Raw genomic sequence first — 17,388 nt, forward strand, 5'->3', positions numbered from 1 at the left:
ACTCCCCCAAATTCTAGGATTGGCTGTTGACTTGTCTGTCTCCATTAAATAGAAAGTTCCTGCAGGCCAAGAAATCTGTATGAGGTTAAGCAATGGAGACCTTTTCTCTTTCCCCACCTTCTCACATCTTAATGCAATAGACAGTTGATTTTTTTTATTAATAAGTTTTTTATTGTGAAAATACCATATAAAGGGGTTACAATTACATGAGCAAGGTAATGAGTACATTTCTTATCAAGCATTGTCTCCTCAGTTGATTTCTCTCTCACAAGAAGCTCAATGTGAATATTCCTGGCTGATAGGTGTCCTTCCTTCCTAAAGGTTATTCACAACTCCAGGGATTCAGGTCAGCACTCTCCAGTGCAAAGTTCTGGAATTTCTGTGCACCTATGGCTACTGAACATTTAGAATGGAGTTAGTAGAGCCAAGGATCTGAATTTGTGTGACGTGTATGTGTGTGTGTGTGTGTGTGTGCGCGCGCGCGCACGCACATGTGCACCAGTACTGGGGCTCTAACAAGTACCTCAGCACTGTCCCTTGGCATTTTCATTCAAGACTGATACTCTACCACTTGAGTCACACCTCTACTTCCAGGATTTGGGTGGTTATTTGTAGCTAAGAGACTCATGGACTTTACTGCTTTATCAGGCTTCAAACCTCTATCCTCAGATCTCAGCCTTCTGAGAAGCTAGGATTACAGAGGTTAGCCACTAGCACCTGATAAGGATCTGAATTTTTAATGCACTTAATCTCAACAAACCACATTTAACTAGCTGTTTGCATCTAGTGTCTGCCATCTTGAATGGTAGGTACTCTGAGCTGTCCATTGATTCTTCTGGTCCTGTTGGAGGACAGAGGAAAATGTCATAGGGAGAAGAATTTTGAGTCAGGCTTGCTTACTTTTCACTGGCTTAAACGTGTCCCCGATTCACATCTAACTGTCACAGATGCTAGTCTTAAGTCCCCAGGGTGCCCTGGAAATTGGGAAGATTTTTGGTGGAAGAGTATCAATCTTTGCCCCACACTGCCCTGCTTCTCCTCCATGCTGAATCCACCTAGCAGAGCCTGGCAGGAGGCCAGCACTCAGCAAGGACAGACTTGACAGACAGTGAGTCTATATGCATATGAATATGGAGAAGCTGGGGGCAAATGAGTAGCAGGGTAATATAAGCAATCTCTGCCCCTGGGCTGCCCTCTTCCCAGTTGCTCCAGGCCACCTCCCTGACTGACCTTGGGCTATTTTGCTAGAACCCAAAATATAGGGCAAAATACACAACCTCAAACATAGGAAAATGGCATCCATTTAAACAGGCAATATTGATCCCAAGAGGAGATAACTAGAGGACAAAGTACAGACAATCTGCCCCAAACTCCTGCCAGGCGTGGGAGGCACTCCTCAAAGCTGAGTATCCAGGGTCAGGGACAGAGTTAGCAAAGGGGCAACACCATTCCTAACTCCACAATCAACCCAGCTGTGTAGCAAGTAGAGTGCAGGTTGCACTCCCAGATCTCTGTGGGAGGGTGGAGATGGGGGACAGGGAAGGGATGTGGGGGGGTACCAGTTAGGGGCTTGGGTCCTAAATTCCCATCCTGCCTTTGGCACTCCCTGGCCTCCAGCCTGCAGTAGATAAGCATCCTCTACAATCTGAGCTTCCTCAGCCTCTGGAAACAATGAGAGGTCTGGATACAGGGTCTCTGAGACCTCATCCATAAAATGACCTGGAATTAACTTTCCTCTTTCCCCCACAATTGCACAGACTTCAGCAATCCTTTGACCGCCAGAGGCCTGGGTCTGGCCAACTATGAACACAGAGGAAAGCCACTGACGAAGAATTACATGAGAAAGGAGGATAGAGCCCTAGATTAATGCCAACAGTCAAAGTGGTAGGAAACAAGTAGGCCACTTTCCTGGCAAATGCAGCTAATCTGCAGTGTTGAGGTCTGGGGGTCTGAAGACGTGACTTGGCCACATAAGGCCATGCCCAGTGATGGCCTGACATTACAGTCTGTTCGTGTCTATGGAGTGGACCACTATCCCTCCACCCTGGGAGTGGCTGGTTACCCACACAGCACCACAGCACCCAGAGCCCAAGGGAGAGCCCACTCCAGACTGCTGCTGGCTGGCTCTGCTCACCTTGGTACCTCCAGGTCCCAGGAAGGGCTTGGCACAGCAGCCGCTTAGTACCCTCTGAGTGAGCAATCAATCAATGTAGAGCTAAGCAGGGGAGCCCTGCCTTAGTCTCCCAAGACTTATACCCTCTATTTAGGGAAGCAAATAGTAATTTTCAAAAGAGGCAATCTACAGTTAGAGGCAATCTACAGTTTGCTGGGCTCCATGTAATCCCACATCCGAAAACTTCCCTTCCCCACAGTGAAGCTTCCTCTCATTTTCCGGCCTTTTGAATAGCCTTTGGGAGGGAGGTTAAGAGACCTGATTCTGAAAACATTGTTAAGATGAAACTTATAAACTGATTCATGGCGTAGTGACTCCATTCAACAGAATAATACAAATACAATATTAAAGAAAGAGAGAAGGAAAGAAAGAGAAAGGAAGGAAGGAAAGAAGAGAGAGGAAGAAAGAAAAAAAGACAATGAAAGCTGGTTAGCAGTAGTTCACGCCTATAATCCTAGCTACTCCGGAGGCTGAGATCTGAGGATCATGGCTCTAAGCTAATCCAGGCTAGAAAGTCCGTGAGACTTTTATCTTCAAACTAGCAAAACAACAGAAATGGAGGTGTGGCAAAAGTGGTAGAGGCTTAGACTTTGACAAGAAAAGCCAATGTGCAGCTCCCAGTCCCCAAGTTCAAGCCCTAGTACCAGTGCATATGTGTGTGTACACCAGTGCATGTGTGTGTGCGTGTGCGTGTGTACACACACACGCACACACACACACACACACACGTTGGCCAAGTGTAGTGGTTCATGCTTGCAATCCCAGCACTTGGGAGGCTGAGACAGGAAGACTGAGAATTTAAGGCCAGTCTAGGCTGACCTTCCAATAGAGCTGAGGAAGTCATAAAGAAGTCTGAGATTTAATGAGAGAAAGCAATGGACAAATCCAAGGCCTAAAACACTCATTGCAGGAGAGATCTGAATCCAGAGCCCTCTCATTTCCTGTGCCCCCTGCATCCTGCCACGGCTCTCAAGGATTTTGCTAAAACAGATTACGATGTGCACCCCCTCCCTGGGGGTGGGAGGAGTAGCTCAGCCCACCCTGGGAGGAGAGAGAGTGGCCTCCGTCAAAAACACTTATGAGTCTTGCTCTCCGGCTAGTTGGTATCTGAACGAAACACCTCAGAACCTAGAAGTACCTATCTTCTCAGTACCTATCTCATCTCTTCCCACCTTATGCCTATTGAGCCTTCCCTACCTCTACCCACCACTGACCATGCCAGTTCTATCCCAGCCTCAGGGCCTTTACACTTGCCTTTCCCCCTCACCTGGAACACACTGGCCTGATCTTGACACGTCTCATCCTTTGCTTTACCCAGATATTCACTCAAAAGAACCTCCTCAGGAAGGCCTCCCTGCCCACTCTGCCTACTATCATACCCCACATCTGCTCCCTTAACCTGACTTCTGTTTTTAAATAGATAGCACTTAGCATAGCCTGGCCTTCTGTTATATATTCATCTCCTCATTTGCATATATTATCTGCCTAACCCTCGGCACAGCACAACAGTGCCCTGGGAGGAAGGGAGACTCATTAGCACTGGCTGTTGATCACATATAGCAGCTGCTCAGTAAACAGTCACAGGAAGAAAGCACTGACTAACAGGATGAAAGGTAGGCCTCGGTACTTAGGCACTAAAGTGAAGAAGAACATATTTAGGATTCTTTATGTTTTAACCAGAGTTGGCTCTGACCAGTCTACACCAATACCACATCCTTGGCCACCGAGGCCTGGATTTCCTGAAGCTTTTTGCTAACAAGGGAAATAAGTCATTCTTCAGCTGAGCCTCACCAGGCACATTCCTGGCATTGCCCCCAGATGGAAGACAAGGTGTTTTTCAACAGGTGACACCCATGAGATCCAACTTCCTAGACTCAAAGCAAACTGGTTTCTGACGGAGGGCAGGTGCTGGCCCACAGGGTCCCTGGCCTAGAGCAGCTCTGTGCTTGGCCTCATGCTCTGCTGCCTTGAAATCCTCGCCCTTGCCTTATAGATTGTGCACTTACTTTTTGTACTGGTGTTGCAAATCATGCAGGCCATCCTGCCCAAAGAACTGACCAATGGTGGGGTTCAGGCATTATTAATATTGGTAATTTGTCGGTGCTTCTGACCCAGACTGTCCAGGCTACCAATAGTATTGCCACTTAAGTTCATCTGCCTAGCGCCAGACCCTGAGCCTAGCATCAGAGAAATAGAATGAAGGATGATTCCCATTTGCCCGGGGAGCTGCCACTCAAGAGGAGAGGCGGGCTGGTAAAGAGGGTGTTGACACTGACTTGGGAGCAGGGAGAATGACATTGTAGGCTTGCAAGGGACCAGGTGCCATTGGGACCACTGAGTTAAGACCATTCCTACCAGTCTGGCCCCCAAGCTCACAGTCTGGTCTTCCCCAGTAGAGAGAGCATCTGCAGTAATCCAGAAGAGGCGGGGCAAAGAAGCACTCTAGATCCCAGAACCACCACGTCTGGACAGGAAGTTGATAGGCCCAGTTTAAGGGTCTTTGTCACCCCAGAAGCCGGACCTCTGTTTTGTGGGTGAAAGGAACCCCAAAGGAATTGAGACAAACTCCCCAGCAGGAAAAGAAACATTTTCTTTAAAAAAAAAAAAACCTTCCCCCGCCCCCTGCTCCCCATCCCTAAAGTTTATACCATTTATCAGACTGACTAGAAGCTAGTAATACACACCTCTCCCCTCTCCTATAATGACCCTGTGTGTTATTAACCTGGTTTTTCCAAGAAGGAATCGAACAGCCACACAGGAGTGACTTGTCCAAGGTGACTCGGGCTCAGCAAAGCAGAAAGGGACCAGGAAATCTAGGCTGGGATAAAGACACCCCCAAAAAGGGAAGAGCTTGGCGTCAGCCTCCTGCCCTGGGCAAGTCGGCTGAGGGTGGAGGTCTTAGAGGCGGTGGCCCGGGGAGTCTGGTAGGGTGGCAGACGCTGGGCAAGGCAAAGCCGCCAGGCTGGGGCACGCTGCATCTGCGCGCTCTGGGGACTTGGGGGGCTCCTGGGCGGCGCAGCAGCGGTGTCGCGGGCGCATTTCCGCCCCCTCGGGGACCAGTGCCGAGCGGATGCTGCTGCCTGCGTGTGAACAGGGCTTGTTTTCCCTTCACGCCCTCGGGCTCCGTTTTTATGAAGCACTTCCTTCTGTTGACGCTTTGGAAATATTCATTCCTGGCTTGCACCGTGCGCGGTTGACAGTTGGGCTGGGAAATGTACCCGCGGCTTAATTAGGGCATCAGCAGACCTGCCAAGCTCCCGCCCCTCCCAGGCGTGGTGGCCCAGCCCCCCCAGGAACACCCCCGGGGGACAGGGACGCGGGGAGCTGGTGGGCCCGCAGGCACGGGTGGGAGAGAGCACCCCCGGAGGACTCTGGCTGCTGTGGTTTGCCCAAGAGCCTTGATGTCCCCAGCAGATCCTCGCCTTCTCCTCCCTCATAGGGACCTGCCCGGAAAGTTCCAGCTCAGGCAGACATCTGGTTGTCCTCCAAATAGGTGGTCCTCTTGCTCTTCTTTCCTCTTTGCTTGGCTGCTCTGCCATGCCTGCCCATTCTTCCTGGCTGTGATCAGATCTCTCCTCGTTTGGATCATACAAATTTCTTCCAGTCTTCCTAATGCTTCCCTGTTCTTTCTTGTGCCCTGATCAGCTCTGGGGAGGTGGGTCTTGGCAGGTATCTGCCCTAGGAACATGCTTACTTGTGGCTGCACCCTAGCATGGTTCAATGTCAAGGTAGCAGTAATAGAGAATCTACCTTCCAGTAACTGCCAGGCTGAGAACGGACAGAACCCACCAACATGACGGGGACAGAGCCTTCGGCATCTTCACACCCCAAAAGCCTAGAAGAATATTGCAGAAGGAATCTGAGTGGATTGAAATTAAATGTCAAGCCACAAAATAAATATTGAAAATTCAACTGTATATGATATTAAAATCCCACTACATATATATATATATATATATATATATATTAAAGCTAGAAAAAATATTTGCAACACATATGGTAAAGGGTGAGTTTCCTTAAATGCTACGGCTCCTTCAGTGAGCACAAACCCAACAACAGCCCAAGGGGAAAATGAGCAAATGCAACAGACATTCCCTGCAAACAACCCAAATGGCTTCTCCAGAAACCAGGAGACATGCATCCTCCCCCAGAGAAATGGGCAGGTGAACAATAACATCATGGTTAGAACTGGGGAGGTGAATCGTTTCCACATATGTGGCCCAGGGGAGAAAAACATTGCAAGAGGTTCTGTGATGGGTTCCCCTGGGAAAGTCGCAGTATGATATTGGGGGCCAGTGTTCAATACTGGTGAGTCAGCTGTCAGTGAAGGCAAAAGCCTGGAGTCAGACTCCATCAGACCGAGGACACATCTCAGCCATACCTTTTATTTCTCAGGTGTGTGGCTGCTGGCAGCTTATATTCTCAGAGCCTCAGTCTTCCCTTCTGTAAGCCGGGGGCATGATGTATTTCTTGGTCAGGTTAAGACTTGGTTAGAAGGGGGAAGAATCAGGAGCTGGCACAGAAGCTTCTAGCAAGATCAAGGGAACAATGTGGGACAGACACCTGAGGCTGAGAGAGGATGTCTGAGGACAGTCAGGATCAATTATGAGTGAAGCATGTTTGGAAGGGACAAATGGGGATAGGCAAGGGAAGGGAGGGGATTGATGGCTTTTGAGATCAAAGGCATTTGGTACTGAAGAAAAGGAGAGAGCTTCAGGAAGGACAGGATAGAGATCATCCCTCTCCACCAAATGTAGGGTGGGGAAGGTGAGAATGTCCATGAGCTGGAAAAATGCTTTTAGGCTCTCTCCCACAGCATCTCAAAGACTGGCATGCAGTTACCTCTCTTCAATGGCCATATTTTACCTATCAAGAGTCAAGTTCATATTGTAGAGCTAGGACACATCCAGCACCCAAGACAGAGATGGACCTAATTTCAGTTTCCTAGGATTTGGTTGGGCCCAGTGATGTTTAACACAGAACTGCAAAGATAGCAACACCAGAGAAACTACCCAATGTGAAGAAAGAAGTAAAACCTGTAGCCTAAGAAAGACTCGACACCATGACTAAGGAGCAAGGCTAACAGGAGAACAGCCCAGATTGAGAAGCTGGAAGTAACCTCATGGAAAGATGCTTGACTTCCAAAGGGCACTCAACCAGTATTTGCAATGTATAGTGGTTGTGAAGCCAGATGCTAGGCAGGAAGAAACAGATGGTGGAAATGTCCTCAGCTGGCCCCGGCACTTACTTGATAGTGTCCAGTGATCTTTGCAACTCCTGAGATTTTGTTCCATGTATGCAGTAGGCAGACACTTTTCTGCCCTCAGTCCTCAGAAAGCCTTCTCTCAAAGGGAATATGTCTCACTAGGGGCCCAGCAGCTAAACACAGACTCCCTGAATTCTGCAGGGTTACTTATCTTGCTGTCTTGGGATACTTCCAAAGCCTATTCACTTTGGATAGAAAAAGGGAAAGGTTGATGTGGTTTCTGAGCTCACAGATTCCAGAACCCTGAGGAAAGGAAGAGAAGGCAGGGAGTAAGGGAGAAACCAAGGCAGCTTTGAGGACATTTGAGACAGGTATCTGCAGAATCCCTGTTAACATCCCTCTGAAAAAGCCTGAGTTCTCCAGCTCCAGGTGCAGACTAAGGGCAGAGTTAGAGGAAGCAGCTGGTTGGCTGGTGGCCAGCCAATGGAGAATACTCTCTGAAACCTCTCCTAATCCATGTTGGAATCATGGAGAGCAGGTCACATTCCAAAAGAAAAGTGTTCAAAGCTAGATAAGCAAACGACCTAACATTAGTTGACACCTAATGACTGATAAATAACTTGTGAATTGATGGTAGAGTCTTGGTGACAGATAAGTGTGGCTGAAATACACCAGCCTACCTGGACTCCATCTGTCCCTAAAGAGCAATATGAGCACAGAGCATCCTCTCCCAGCTGCCTCAGTTTCCTAAACTGCAAAGTAAAAATAATAATACTATTATTTAATATTATTAAATAATCAAATTAAGTGAGTGAATAAATAAATGCTATTATTCAATGTAATTAAATAATGTTTGCCACAAGGATGCTTTGAGGAAAAGATAAGATAATAAACAGGAGATTGTTCTGTAAAGTGGAAAGCTAGAAATGAGTTGTTTTATCCACACTCAAGGGAGTAAAAGTTCTTGGGTTTTAACTAATATTGAACCCTAGGCCAGCTCCCAGCTGATGTGGGATCAGATCTTAAACCTGCACCCACAGGCTGAAGGTGAAGATAGACAAGTCTCCAGACAGAATGTACCAGCAGCATCACCTTAGCTGCACAGTAGATGTTTGGCCCCTAAAAGAAAAAGGGCTAGCTCTCCAGGCCTTAGTTTCTCCACCTGCAAAATGGATTTAATGACAACAGCCTCACCCAGTATACTTACTCACTTACTTTTTCTTCCTTCCTCTCGTCTCTCTTCTCTGGAGTTTTGATAGATGAGAGCAGATGGGAAGAAGGAGCCCTTTAAAAACATGTCTGTGCTCTCAACTAGGCTCACCCTCCTTTACAGTCCCCTAGAATACTGGCTTTCAGACTAGACAGCCGAAAGCCAACCAGACGCTCACTGTGATCTACTTTAACTGTTCCAAGCCAGGCACTGGAAGCTCACACCTGCAATCCTAGCTACTCAGGAGGCAGAGATTCAAAGATCACAATCTGGATCTAGCTCAGACAGAAAAGTCAGTGAGACTCTTATCTCCAATGAACCACCAAAAAGCTAGAAGTGGAGGTATGGCTCAAGAGGTAGAGCACCAGCCTTGAGAAAAAAAGGCCAAGCCAGAGCATGAGACCCTGAGTTTAAGTCCTAGTACAGGTGCACACACACACACACACACACACACACACACACACACACACACACACACACACACACAGAGTAACTGTTCCAAGAATGTTAGTAATATGTTCATGACTAGATAGTAAACCTCAGAGTTTGTCTATAATCTGTTGTATGGAAATCACAGCTACTATCTCTCAGGCCCAGAGGAGGCACCAGACAGAAAGACTGTGGAGAAGGTGCAGCATAGCTCAGCACAGAGCTCCTTTTGACTCAACGATCCCATTCCTTGCCGCTCTCAGCCTCTGAACCTCACTGTCCTCAAGGTCTCTGTTCCTCATACTTTGCATGCTGGTGACAAAATATTTCTTTCTGGTCCCTTCTCATGGGTCCCAGAATCCCCGGACCCAGGAGAGGAGGAGCTGCTGCTTCTAAACTCTCACCCAAGTCTGCGGGCCGGGGTGTCATCTCCTGCAACAGCTGACAGTAGCGCCTGAAGCACTCTGGTGTCACTTTTAACACAGCACGTTAACACCACTGGCTGACAGAGGCCCCAGCAGGGCCCTGTGCAGCCGCGCCCCACATGTGCAGTGTTAACCCAGCAGTTGTTCAGCAGGTTCTCTTGGCCTCACCTCCAGACGTGTTACTTCTGGAGTGAATGACACCACAGGGCCTTACCAGTTCTCCAAGAAGGAATGACAGGACCTGCCTGTCCCACATCAGCCGACCACAAGGGAAAGAGGAGACACTTCTGAGCAATGACAGGCAGAGATCAGGATCCTGGATCTCCACATAATTCTCTGCATTAGAAGAACAAGAGGAAGGAGAGAGTGAGGAAGGGGGAAACTGTCATCACACCATTCAAAATCTTTGTTTAAATCTATCTTATACATGCCACGTGTTTTTCAAAGAATATAGCATGATGTAATGGTAAGAGACAAAAGCAGCATGCCAGGGCAGGGGACACACCATGTGATTCCAATTCTGCAAAGGCATGGGGATGCTTCTCCACTCTTGCCCACATCCAGCTCCCTATTGCATCCAGGCACCCTAGAGGGCTTGCCTCCTCATTCAGGAGCTCTGGATGGCTAGGTGATTTTCTTCAGCCAATGAAATGCTAGGAAAATAACCCATCTGATTTGCTGGTTCTCCCCCCTAAGCCTAGCCTCAGCAGCCATAGAGAGCTCCCTGGATGGAGTCTGTATGTCAACTTTTAGGCTGGGACAGCATCTTTGAGAGTCCCTTGACCCCTACCATCTGAGTATGAGCAGAAAGAAACCTCTGTGGAGTGAAACCACTGAGATTGCAGTGTTTCCCAGGATAGGAAGTGGATGGAAACAATCATAGGGACTTGTGGTTTCTGCTTTCCACATTTCTGGATTCCTCACATTTTCTATAGTCAGCATGTATTACCTTTATGAGTCTAGAAAGTTCCTAGTTTTAAGTAGAGCTAGATTTTTTGTTTGTTTTTAGTAAATAAATGTGTCATTTGAATTGAGCTAAAACTGTGTTTTGTGGAGATTAGGTATCAGGCATTCTATACCTATTTGTCTGTTTTGTGGCTTAAAATATTTTATACCAGTTTAAGAGCTGAGGCTCAGAGACATTGCCCTTAGTTAATTTCTTAGAAACTGAAGGAAGCAAAACTAAGCAGCAACCACAACAGCCAGTATCCTTTATTGTATGTTTATATGTTGAGCCCAAACATGGTCTCACTCACTTCTCTGAAGAACTCTCTGATGTAAGTACAAGAATCATCCCTATTTTTCAGGTGAAAATTTTAATGGTTAGAGGCACTGAGTTATAAGCCTTGGGTTTCATAGCTAATAATTTGCAAAACTGAGACCCTGTTCCCATTTTGGTCAGCTCATCTTGCTAAGAGCAGAGGTGATTCAAAAGGTGACTTTAGGTGATCTATGCATGAGTACTTTTTACATTAAATTTCTATTTTTATCAACATCTTTATGTATGAAATTTTGAAAGTCAAATAGTACCCTGAAGCTAATAATGAAAAGTAGCAGCCCTGCCTTTCCTCAGAGCAAATGACTTCAAATCTTTTTGCTGTTCCTTCTGACATTTACTTTCATATTTCTAAATATCATTCTTTACTGATTCCTTTTCAGATATTACTTATTGGCTTCCTCTTGTGGAAGAGTGCTGGTTCTCTACCAACCATCACACACAAACACATACTTTTCTTTCCAGTAGAGTCCTATTACAGTTGCTAAAACCAACACCGAGTTTTTACATGATCATAGCTACATATATGCCATTGACAGTTAAACAGATAGTATGGTTATGATTGCTGACTGACATGGCTTTTTGTTTTTCCTGGAGTTGGTAATTGCCTCCGTTTTTTACTGAATTAGTTTTTTATTTCACATTACTAATTCACATAAACAGAGTTCTAAAATTACTAGCAATATAATCACACATACAACAGGTAATATATGGATTCCCGTTGTCTTTTTCTTTTTCTTCATGTCCTCTGTCCATCTACCTTGATGTGGACCAGTTGCTCTCGTTATCTGTACACTAGACATCCTGAGATTTCTCTTCGTTGTAATCCTGGGATTCCCTTCATCTTTCTCTTATCTTGCTTCCTTGTTTCTTGGATCCTAAGCCATCTTCTTTCCCGGTTTACTCTCTTCATTTGGTTGTAATATATATGCCAGGAGCTTCCTTGGAAACTGCATATGGGAAGTTCAGTTTTTGGATCCTTGATTGACAGTTTGGCTGGATGTGTAAATCTCGTTTGGAAATCGTCTCTTCAGCATTCTGAAGGCAGCTCTTCATTGGCATGTGGTGTTCTGGGTTGATCTGAAGAAGTCCCATGTCATTTAGATTCTTGATCCTCATTGTGTGACTTTTTCAGTCTCCAAAAGCCTCTGGGATTTTCTCATTCTCTTTCATGCTCTAAAAAAGTTACCTAATGAAGTTCAATGTATTTTGTGAAGAATAGTTAGACTCGGTAGATAATTCCATAAATTAACCTTTGCATATTTATCTGAAGTCCAGGGGCAGATACTAGAAACACTGCTACTATCATCATCACTACCATCCTCTGGATGAGGCTTGAGCAACTGAAAAGAGGCAGCATGTCAAAGAGAAGGAGGTAACTAACTGTGTGAAGGTGACTTCACTGTGTGAAGATAAAATGTTGACTGGAAAATTCACAAGAACTGACTGAAGTGATTGAAAATGCCAAAATGATTGCGTAATTTTGAATACAAAAGAAATAGTCTATTATCAATAGTCTTTACAACATAGAGACAATAACAAGAACTAAAATATAATCGATAAAAGGCCTCACTTGCAAAAAAAATGAACTCAGAAATAAGCTTCAAATTCTTTTGGTGGCAATGGAATTTGAACTCAGGACCTTCCACTACTTGAACCATATGCCCAGCTCTTTTTGATATAGTCATTTTTCAGATAGAGTCTCCTGCTTTTGTGTGGGCCAGCCTCAGACTATAATCCTTTTACCTACATCTCCCATGAAGCTGGGATCACAGGCATTTGCTACCATACTCGGCCTAGAAATAAACTTTTAAAAAATGTGCAAAATGTATGTGAAGAAGACCTTTTAAGTGCTACTGCAGGATACAAATGTGAACTTATACACACTCTTGGGTAAAAAGATTTAACATTATAAGCATGCCAGTTCTCCCTAAATTAAGCTACACATCAACACAATCATACTGAAAAACATCAACAGGACTTCTTGTGGAAGTAGACAAGTTTATTCTAAAGCTGATATGGAACAACACACATGTACACATAGCCAGGGAAAAGTTTGAAAACAGAAATGTAAAGAGCAGGGATAATCCTATCAATTATTTACATCTATTTAAAATCTATTATAAAGCTGAAATAATTAGAACTATGGTAGAAGTATATGAATAGCCATATAATTGAGAAATTATTGGAAGTCATCCAATATATATAGGAAGTTACCATATGATCTAGTTGGCATTTAAAACAGGATTTATCCACATTTAGTATTGGGACAATTGGCTTGCCCATCTGTAAAAGAAATTAATTTAGATTCTCACTTCACATGTTATACCAAAATAAATCTACATGAACCAAAGGTTTAAAGGAAATCATAAAATCCTTAAAGTACCAGGAGAAGGAAACAAGGAATATGAAAATCACTCACTGCTCATCCTAGCTTCAGGCCCAGCAGTAATAAGCTATCTTAGCCTGGGGATTTATTGACTGAATAATGGACAATCTGACTGTCGGGTTTGGTCCTCCATGCTGTAGCAGTGGGTAATAGCAAGATTTGTTCCATATCATTTGTTTGGTTCTACCAGTGTTAACACATTTTTGGTTGTGATCCAATTATTCTGAAACTGGGAGGTTTCACCTGAAAATCTGGAATTCAGGACTCCTTGAAATGTCAAAAATTCTGGTAGTTCTGGGTCTCATTCTTTCAGGGAACCATCAATGAAGTTACTGTCCTTTGCCCTGAGGATAGGCCATCTAGGCTCCAGGTTCTTAGGAAGTGACCAGGCCTATGGAACAAACAAATGGTGAGTGGGAGTGATGTGCTGAACCTGAATCCTTGGGTGGTCAAAGGTGAGGCTGTAGCTGCAAAGTGGGAAGGGGCAGTTATGGAGTAGAAAGGGACAGCTCTTAGGCTGAGAAGGTATAGCAAAAGGGATAGAAAGATCTGGCCTGAGGAAATTTAATTTGGGACCTGAACCTGCAGAGCTTTGAGACAGATGGTGGTATAGTGTGTGTGTGTGTGTGTGTGTGTGTGTGTGTGTGTGTGTGTGTGTGTGTGTGTGTGTGTTGTGTGTTGGGATGGGCAGAGGAGCTGCTAGGGGAGGAGCTGACACAGATGAGTAAGTACTCTTGAACATGGAAATTAGATCTGACCATGGTCCTGCTGAAAATCCAAATGCTGGCCTCTACAGTCCTTCCCTCCCCCTCCTCCCTTGCTCTTCCCTCCCCCCCCCTCTCTCCTTCTGCTCTTCCCTCTCTTCTTTCTCCTACTTCCCTTCTCTGTTTTTCTCTCACAAGCCTAGAACCAGTTCTTGCACTGGTTGCTTCTCTGCCTGAGACCTTTCCCGGCTTTGTAGCTGACTACTTCCCTTGCACGAAAGAGATGCTTGTGGTGAGTGTCTCCTGCCTATCACCCTAACTACTCAGGAATCTGAGAGACAGAGGATGGCAGTTCAAAGTCAGATTGTGCAGAAAACTCTTGAGACTCCATCTCCAATTACCCAGCAAAATGCTGCCCTGGGGACATGTTAAATGATTGACCACCAGCCTGAACAAGCAAGCCAAGTGAAGAGCTCAAGGCCCTGAGTTTAAGCCCCAGTATTGGAACCCCTGCCCCACTCCCCCAACTACAACAAAACCCTAATAGAACATGCTTGTAGAAGCTGAGGAGCAGCAAGAGGCTGATTTCTGAGGGGGTCTAGCTGGGAGTCTTTCGAGGCCATGGAAAAGCAAATGGATTTCTGAGTGCAGAGGAACCCTTTGAAGGGGCTGGAGTGGGCGTGATGCTGTGGAGGTAGACAAGATCTGACTAACCCTTGAAAGGTGAATGTAGCATCTGTGAGAAACCAAGGCTCTGACAGACAGCAGGAAGTTGAGTTGGGGGCAGACCCCAAGCAGTAAAGCTAGAGACCAGACACTGGGTTTTTGGAACGCACAAAACTGGTAAAAGTACAGGCTTGTAGCCCCTGTGCCAGGGAAGTGAATCAATCAAGGCAGTGGAGGGGACAGAAAGTGGGATATAGGGAAGCACCCCTCCCGCTGTGCCCTGAGTTCACCTCAAGGCTGGCTGCACTGTCACCGTCAGCTCAGGGGCCTGGCTGGGGTGGGTGGGGAGGTCTGCAGAAAGGCATCCTTCTGCTGCTCAGACTGCTGCTGGACCAGAGGCAGGGCAGGTTCCAGGAAGGTTCCAGATTCCAGATTCCAAGCTATTGCCCCCATCCCCACTCTCAACCTCACCTGAAAAGGAGGGGTACAGGGCCAGCCACCTGATAGAGAAAACCTACCCTCTGCGGCCCCCTCCTCTTCCCACTCCAGCGGGTTTCCCAGTGCCTTTGTGGCAAGGCCGGGCCTTTGTCTTCAAGAGATGCCCCACGGTGCACAAAAGGCCTCTGTGCCCGTGGCCATGGAGAGGTGCGCGCATCCCCTGCACCCTGGCTGACCCCTGTGCCCTGGGCCATTCCCAGCGCCCTCCGAGCTCCAGCTGTGCCCTCCGCGCCCCATCTCCGCGCCCTTTGGCCCACCTTCACCCCCCACCCCTCCACCCCACCCGGGCGCCCTCAGCTCCCTCACAACCCGTCCCCGCCTGCAGCCCTCCAGGGGACACCACCACTTCGCAGCCATCAGTCCTGCGGCTTGGGGCGCCAGAGGGCCTTTTAATTGTTCCCAAGCGGGTGGCATTTAGATCAATTAATATGCAAAGCAGGAGTAAATCATCTCATTCGCGGGCCCCACGCGGGGCGGGGAGCCCAGGCAATTGCCATGCAGCGAGGTCGCAGCCCCCGCCCCGTGTTTCTCTGGGGAGATGGAAATGAGGCTTCTCACAAAGCCGCCCCGCGGTCGTGCGATGCCCAAAGCCGCCTCCGCCTCCCCTCGCTGGGGAGCGGATGCCCGGGCGGGCTCGGGCTCCTGCAGCCCAGAAGCGGTGCATCTTCAGGCCGCGCACCCCGCCCTCTCTAGCTGCCACTTCCGGTGAGGCCATTGGCACAGTGGAAACCACTGGGTAGATGTCCTAGGCCTTAATCAGGCCCTTCCATTCTCCTAGGGAGAGCTGTCTTCTGCAGGCAAAGTCCCATTTAGATTAGTTATCATTGCAATCCTGATGCATTCTCCTCCATTCCAGAAATGTAACCTACTATGTGCCTACTAGGTGCTGCAGGGGACCTACGGGGCACAACCCAGTAGATTCTCAGCCCCTGTGGGTGAGGTGTAAAGAAAGACAAGCAAGGTTATGGGCAATGAGTGATGAGCTGGTCCCTATAGGAGGTGACATTTGTCACCTGGCAAGTGACACAACTGGCCAGTTAGCAGCAACAGCATCAGGAACTGCTAAGGCTGGGTATGGAAGTAAAGGAAGAGAGGAAGGGCAGGGCAGAGGAAGGCTAGATGGGGCCTCTGGGAATGGCTTCAGCAGGCTGAACTAGAAGCCTTAGGTTCTCCTGTGCATCCAGAATTATAAAGTTTTCTGATCAGCTGACCCTGTTTTAAGTGGCTCTACCCTGGAATAATCAGCAAAGGTCAGGAGTGGGTAACAAATTAGATACTTCCTTGCCAATGAGCTGGATATCTTATCCCAGTATATACTCTCTACCCCATGGGACACCAAGCGTGGACCAAAGCCAGTGATTTCTAGAAGGCTGCCAATCTGTGGGGATAGGCACACAGTGTGGAATTTAAGGATGACCCAGGTGCGCAGGGGTCAGGAAGAAAGTGGCACCAGATGAGAGAGGTAGGGTGACAGGGGGATTTAGAGTGTCCAGGACCAGGGGCAAAATGACCAGAGGTGATATGTGAACAAAATCACCAAAGCTGAAGATGCTGGCCACCTTGTGACTGCTTCTGCAAGAACTCAAGAAGCCAGAATGACTAACTACCTAGTCAATCTAACCTTTCCTTCCCTCTCCCTGACCCCGGCCTTACCCATCAAGCTTGCCCACTCCCCATCCTTAGTGCCTTCCCTCCTCCTACCTTCTTTTCCATTGCCAAGGTCTCTTTGGCTAAGGCGAATCACTTCTGGACCATTAGAGTTTTTACCAGAGCAAGACACTCCCACTCCTGTCATCTAATTCACATTCAAAAGAGGCCACCACACATATCTTCATAACCCAGAGATCCAAGTTACAACCCTGGGATGTCATATGCAGTCCTCTCTTGTGCCTTACATTGGACCTGTGGCTTCTCTTGCTGGCTAAGACAGGACACACCTTTCGCTGGGCATAGAATTGCAGAGCAGTCCAAAGTTGGGGAGATGTTGGTGCCTGGGCAGCTTAGCAGCTGGGGAAGATGCACTGCCTTAGCAGTGAACCCAGCTGGTGGCCGTGAGCTGCTGGGTGCCTGGTCATCGTGCTAATCTGCTCTTGGTGTCACTAATGCCAATTGTGAGCAGACAGTGGGGTCAGACAGGCCAGCTGTCAGGCCCTATGGCAACTTGGCATGTAGTTTGATTTCATGGCTTAGGGTTGGAATTATAAATTCATTAGCAAATTTAGGTTTCCGGAGTGGTTCCAGACAGGATCCAGGTGACCCCAATGAGACCAATAGTAATTTACCCCAGCCCAACCTGCATCTGCCTCCTGCCACTGTCCCCAAGCCTAATTAGTGCACCACAGTGTGTGGGAGGCCCTTGATATTTGTTGATAAATGAGTGACTGAGCAAAGTACTGTAAAACTAGAACTTCA

At 47.2% G+C, this 17,388-nt stretch overlaps 1 long non-coding RNA gene across 1 annotated transcript; it reads right to left on the reverse strand.

The window, feature by feature from the left end:
* Positions 1-5,664: 5,664 nt before the first annotated feature.
* LOC138826630 (uncharacterized) lies at positions 5,665-16,969 on the reverse strand. Its single transcript, XR_011371783.1, has 3 exons — positions 16,914-16,969; positions 9,658-9,779; positions 5,665-6,008 (listed from the first exon to the last, which is right to left on the reverse strand). It is a non-coding gene; the product is annotated as an uncharacterized lncRNA (long non-coding RNA).
* Positions 16,970-17,388: the final 419 nt, after the last annotated feature.

The sequence above is a fragment of the Dipodomys merriami genome, unplaced genomic scaffold, assembly GCF_024711535.1.
Source record: "Dipodomys merriami isolate MVZ:Mamm:240054 unplaced genomic scaffold, mDipMer1.0.p SCAF_146, whole genome shotgun sequence".
In the NCBI taxonomy this organism is placed as follows: domain Eukaryota; kingdom Metazoa; phylum Chordata; class Mammalia; order Rodentia; family Heteromyidae; genus Dipodomys; species Dipodomys merriami.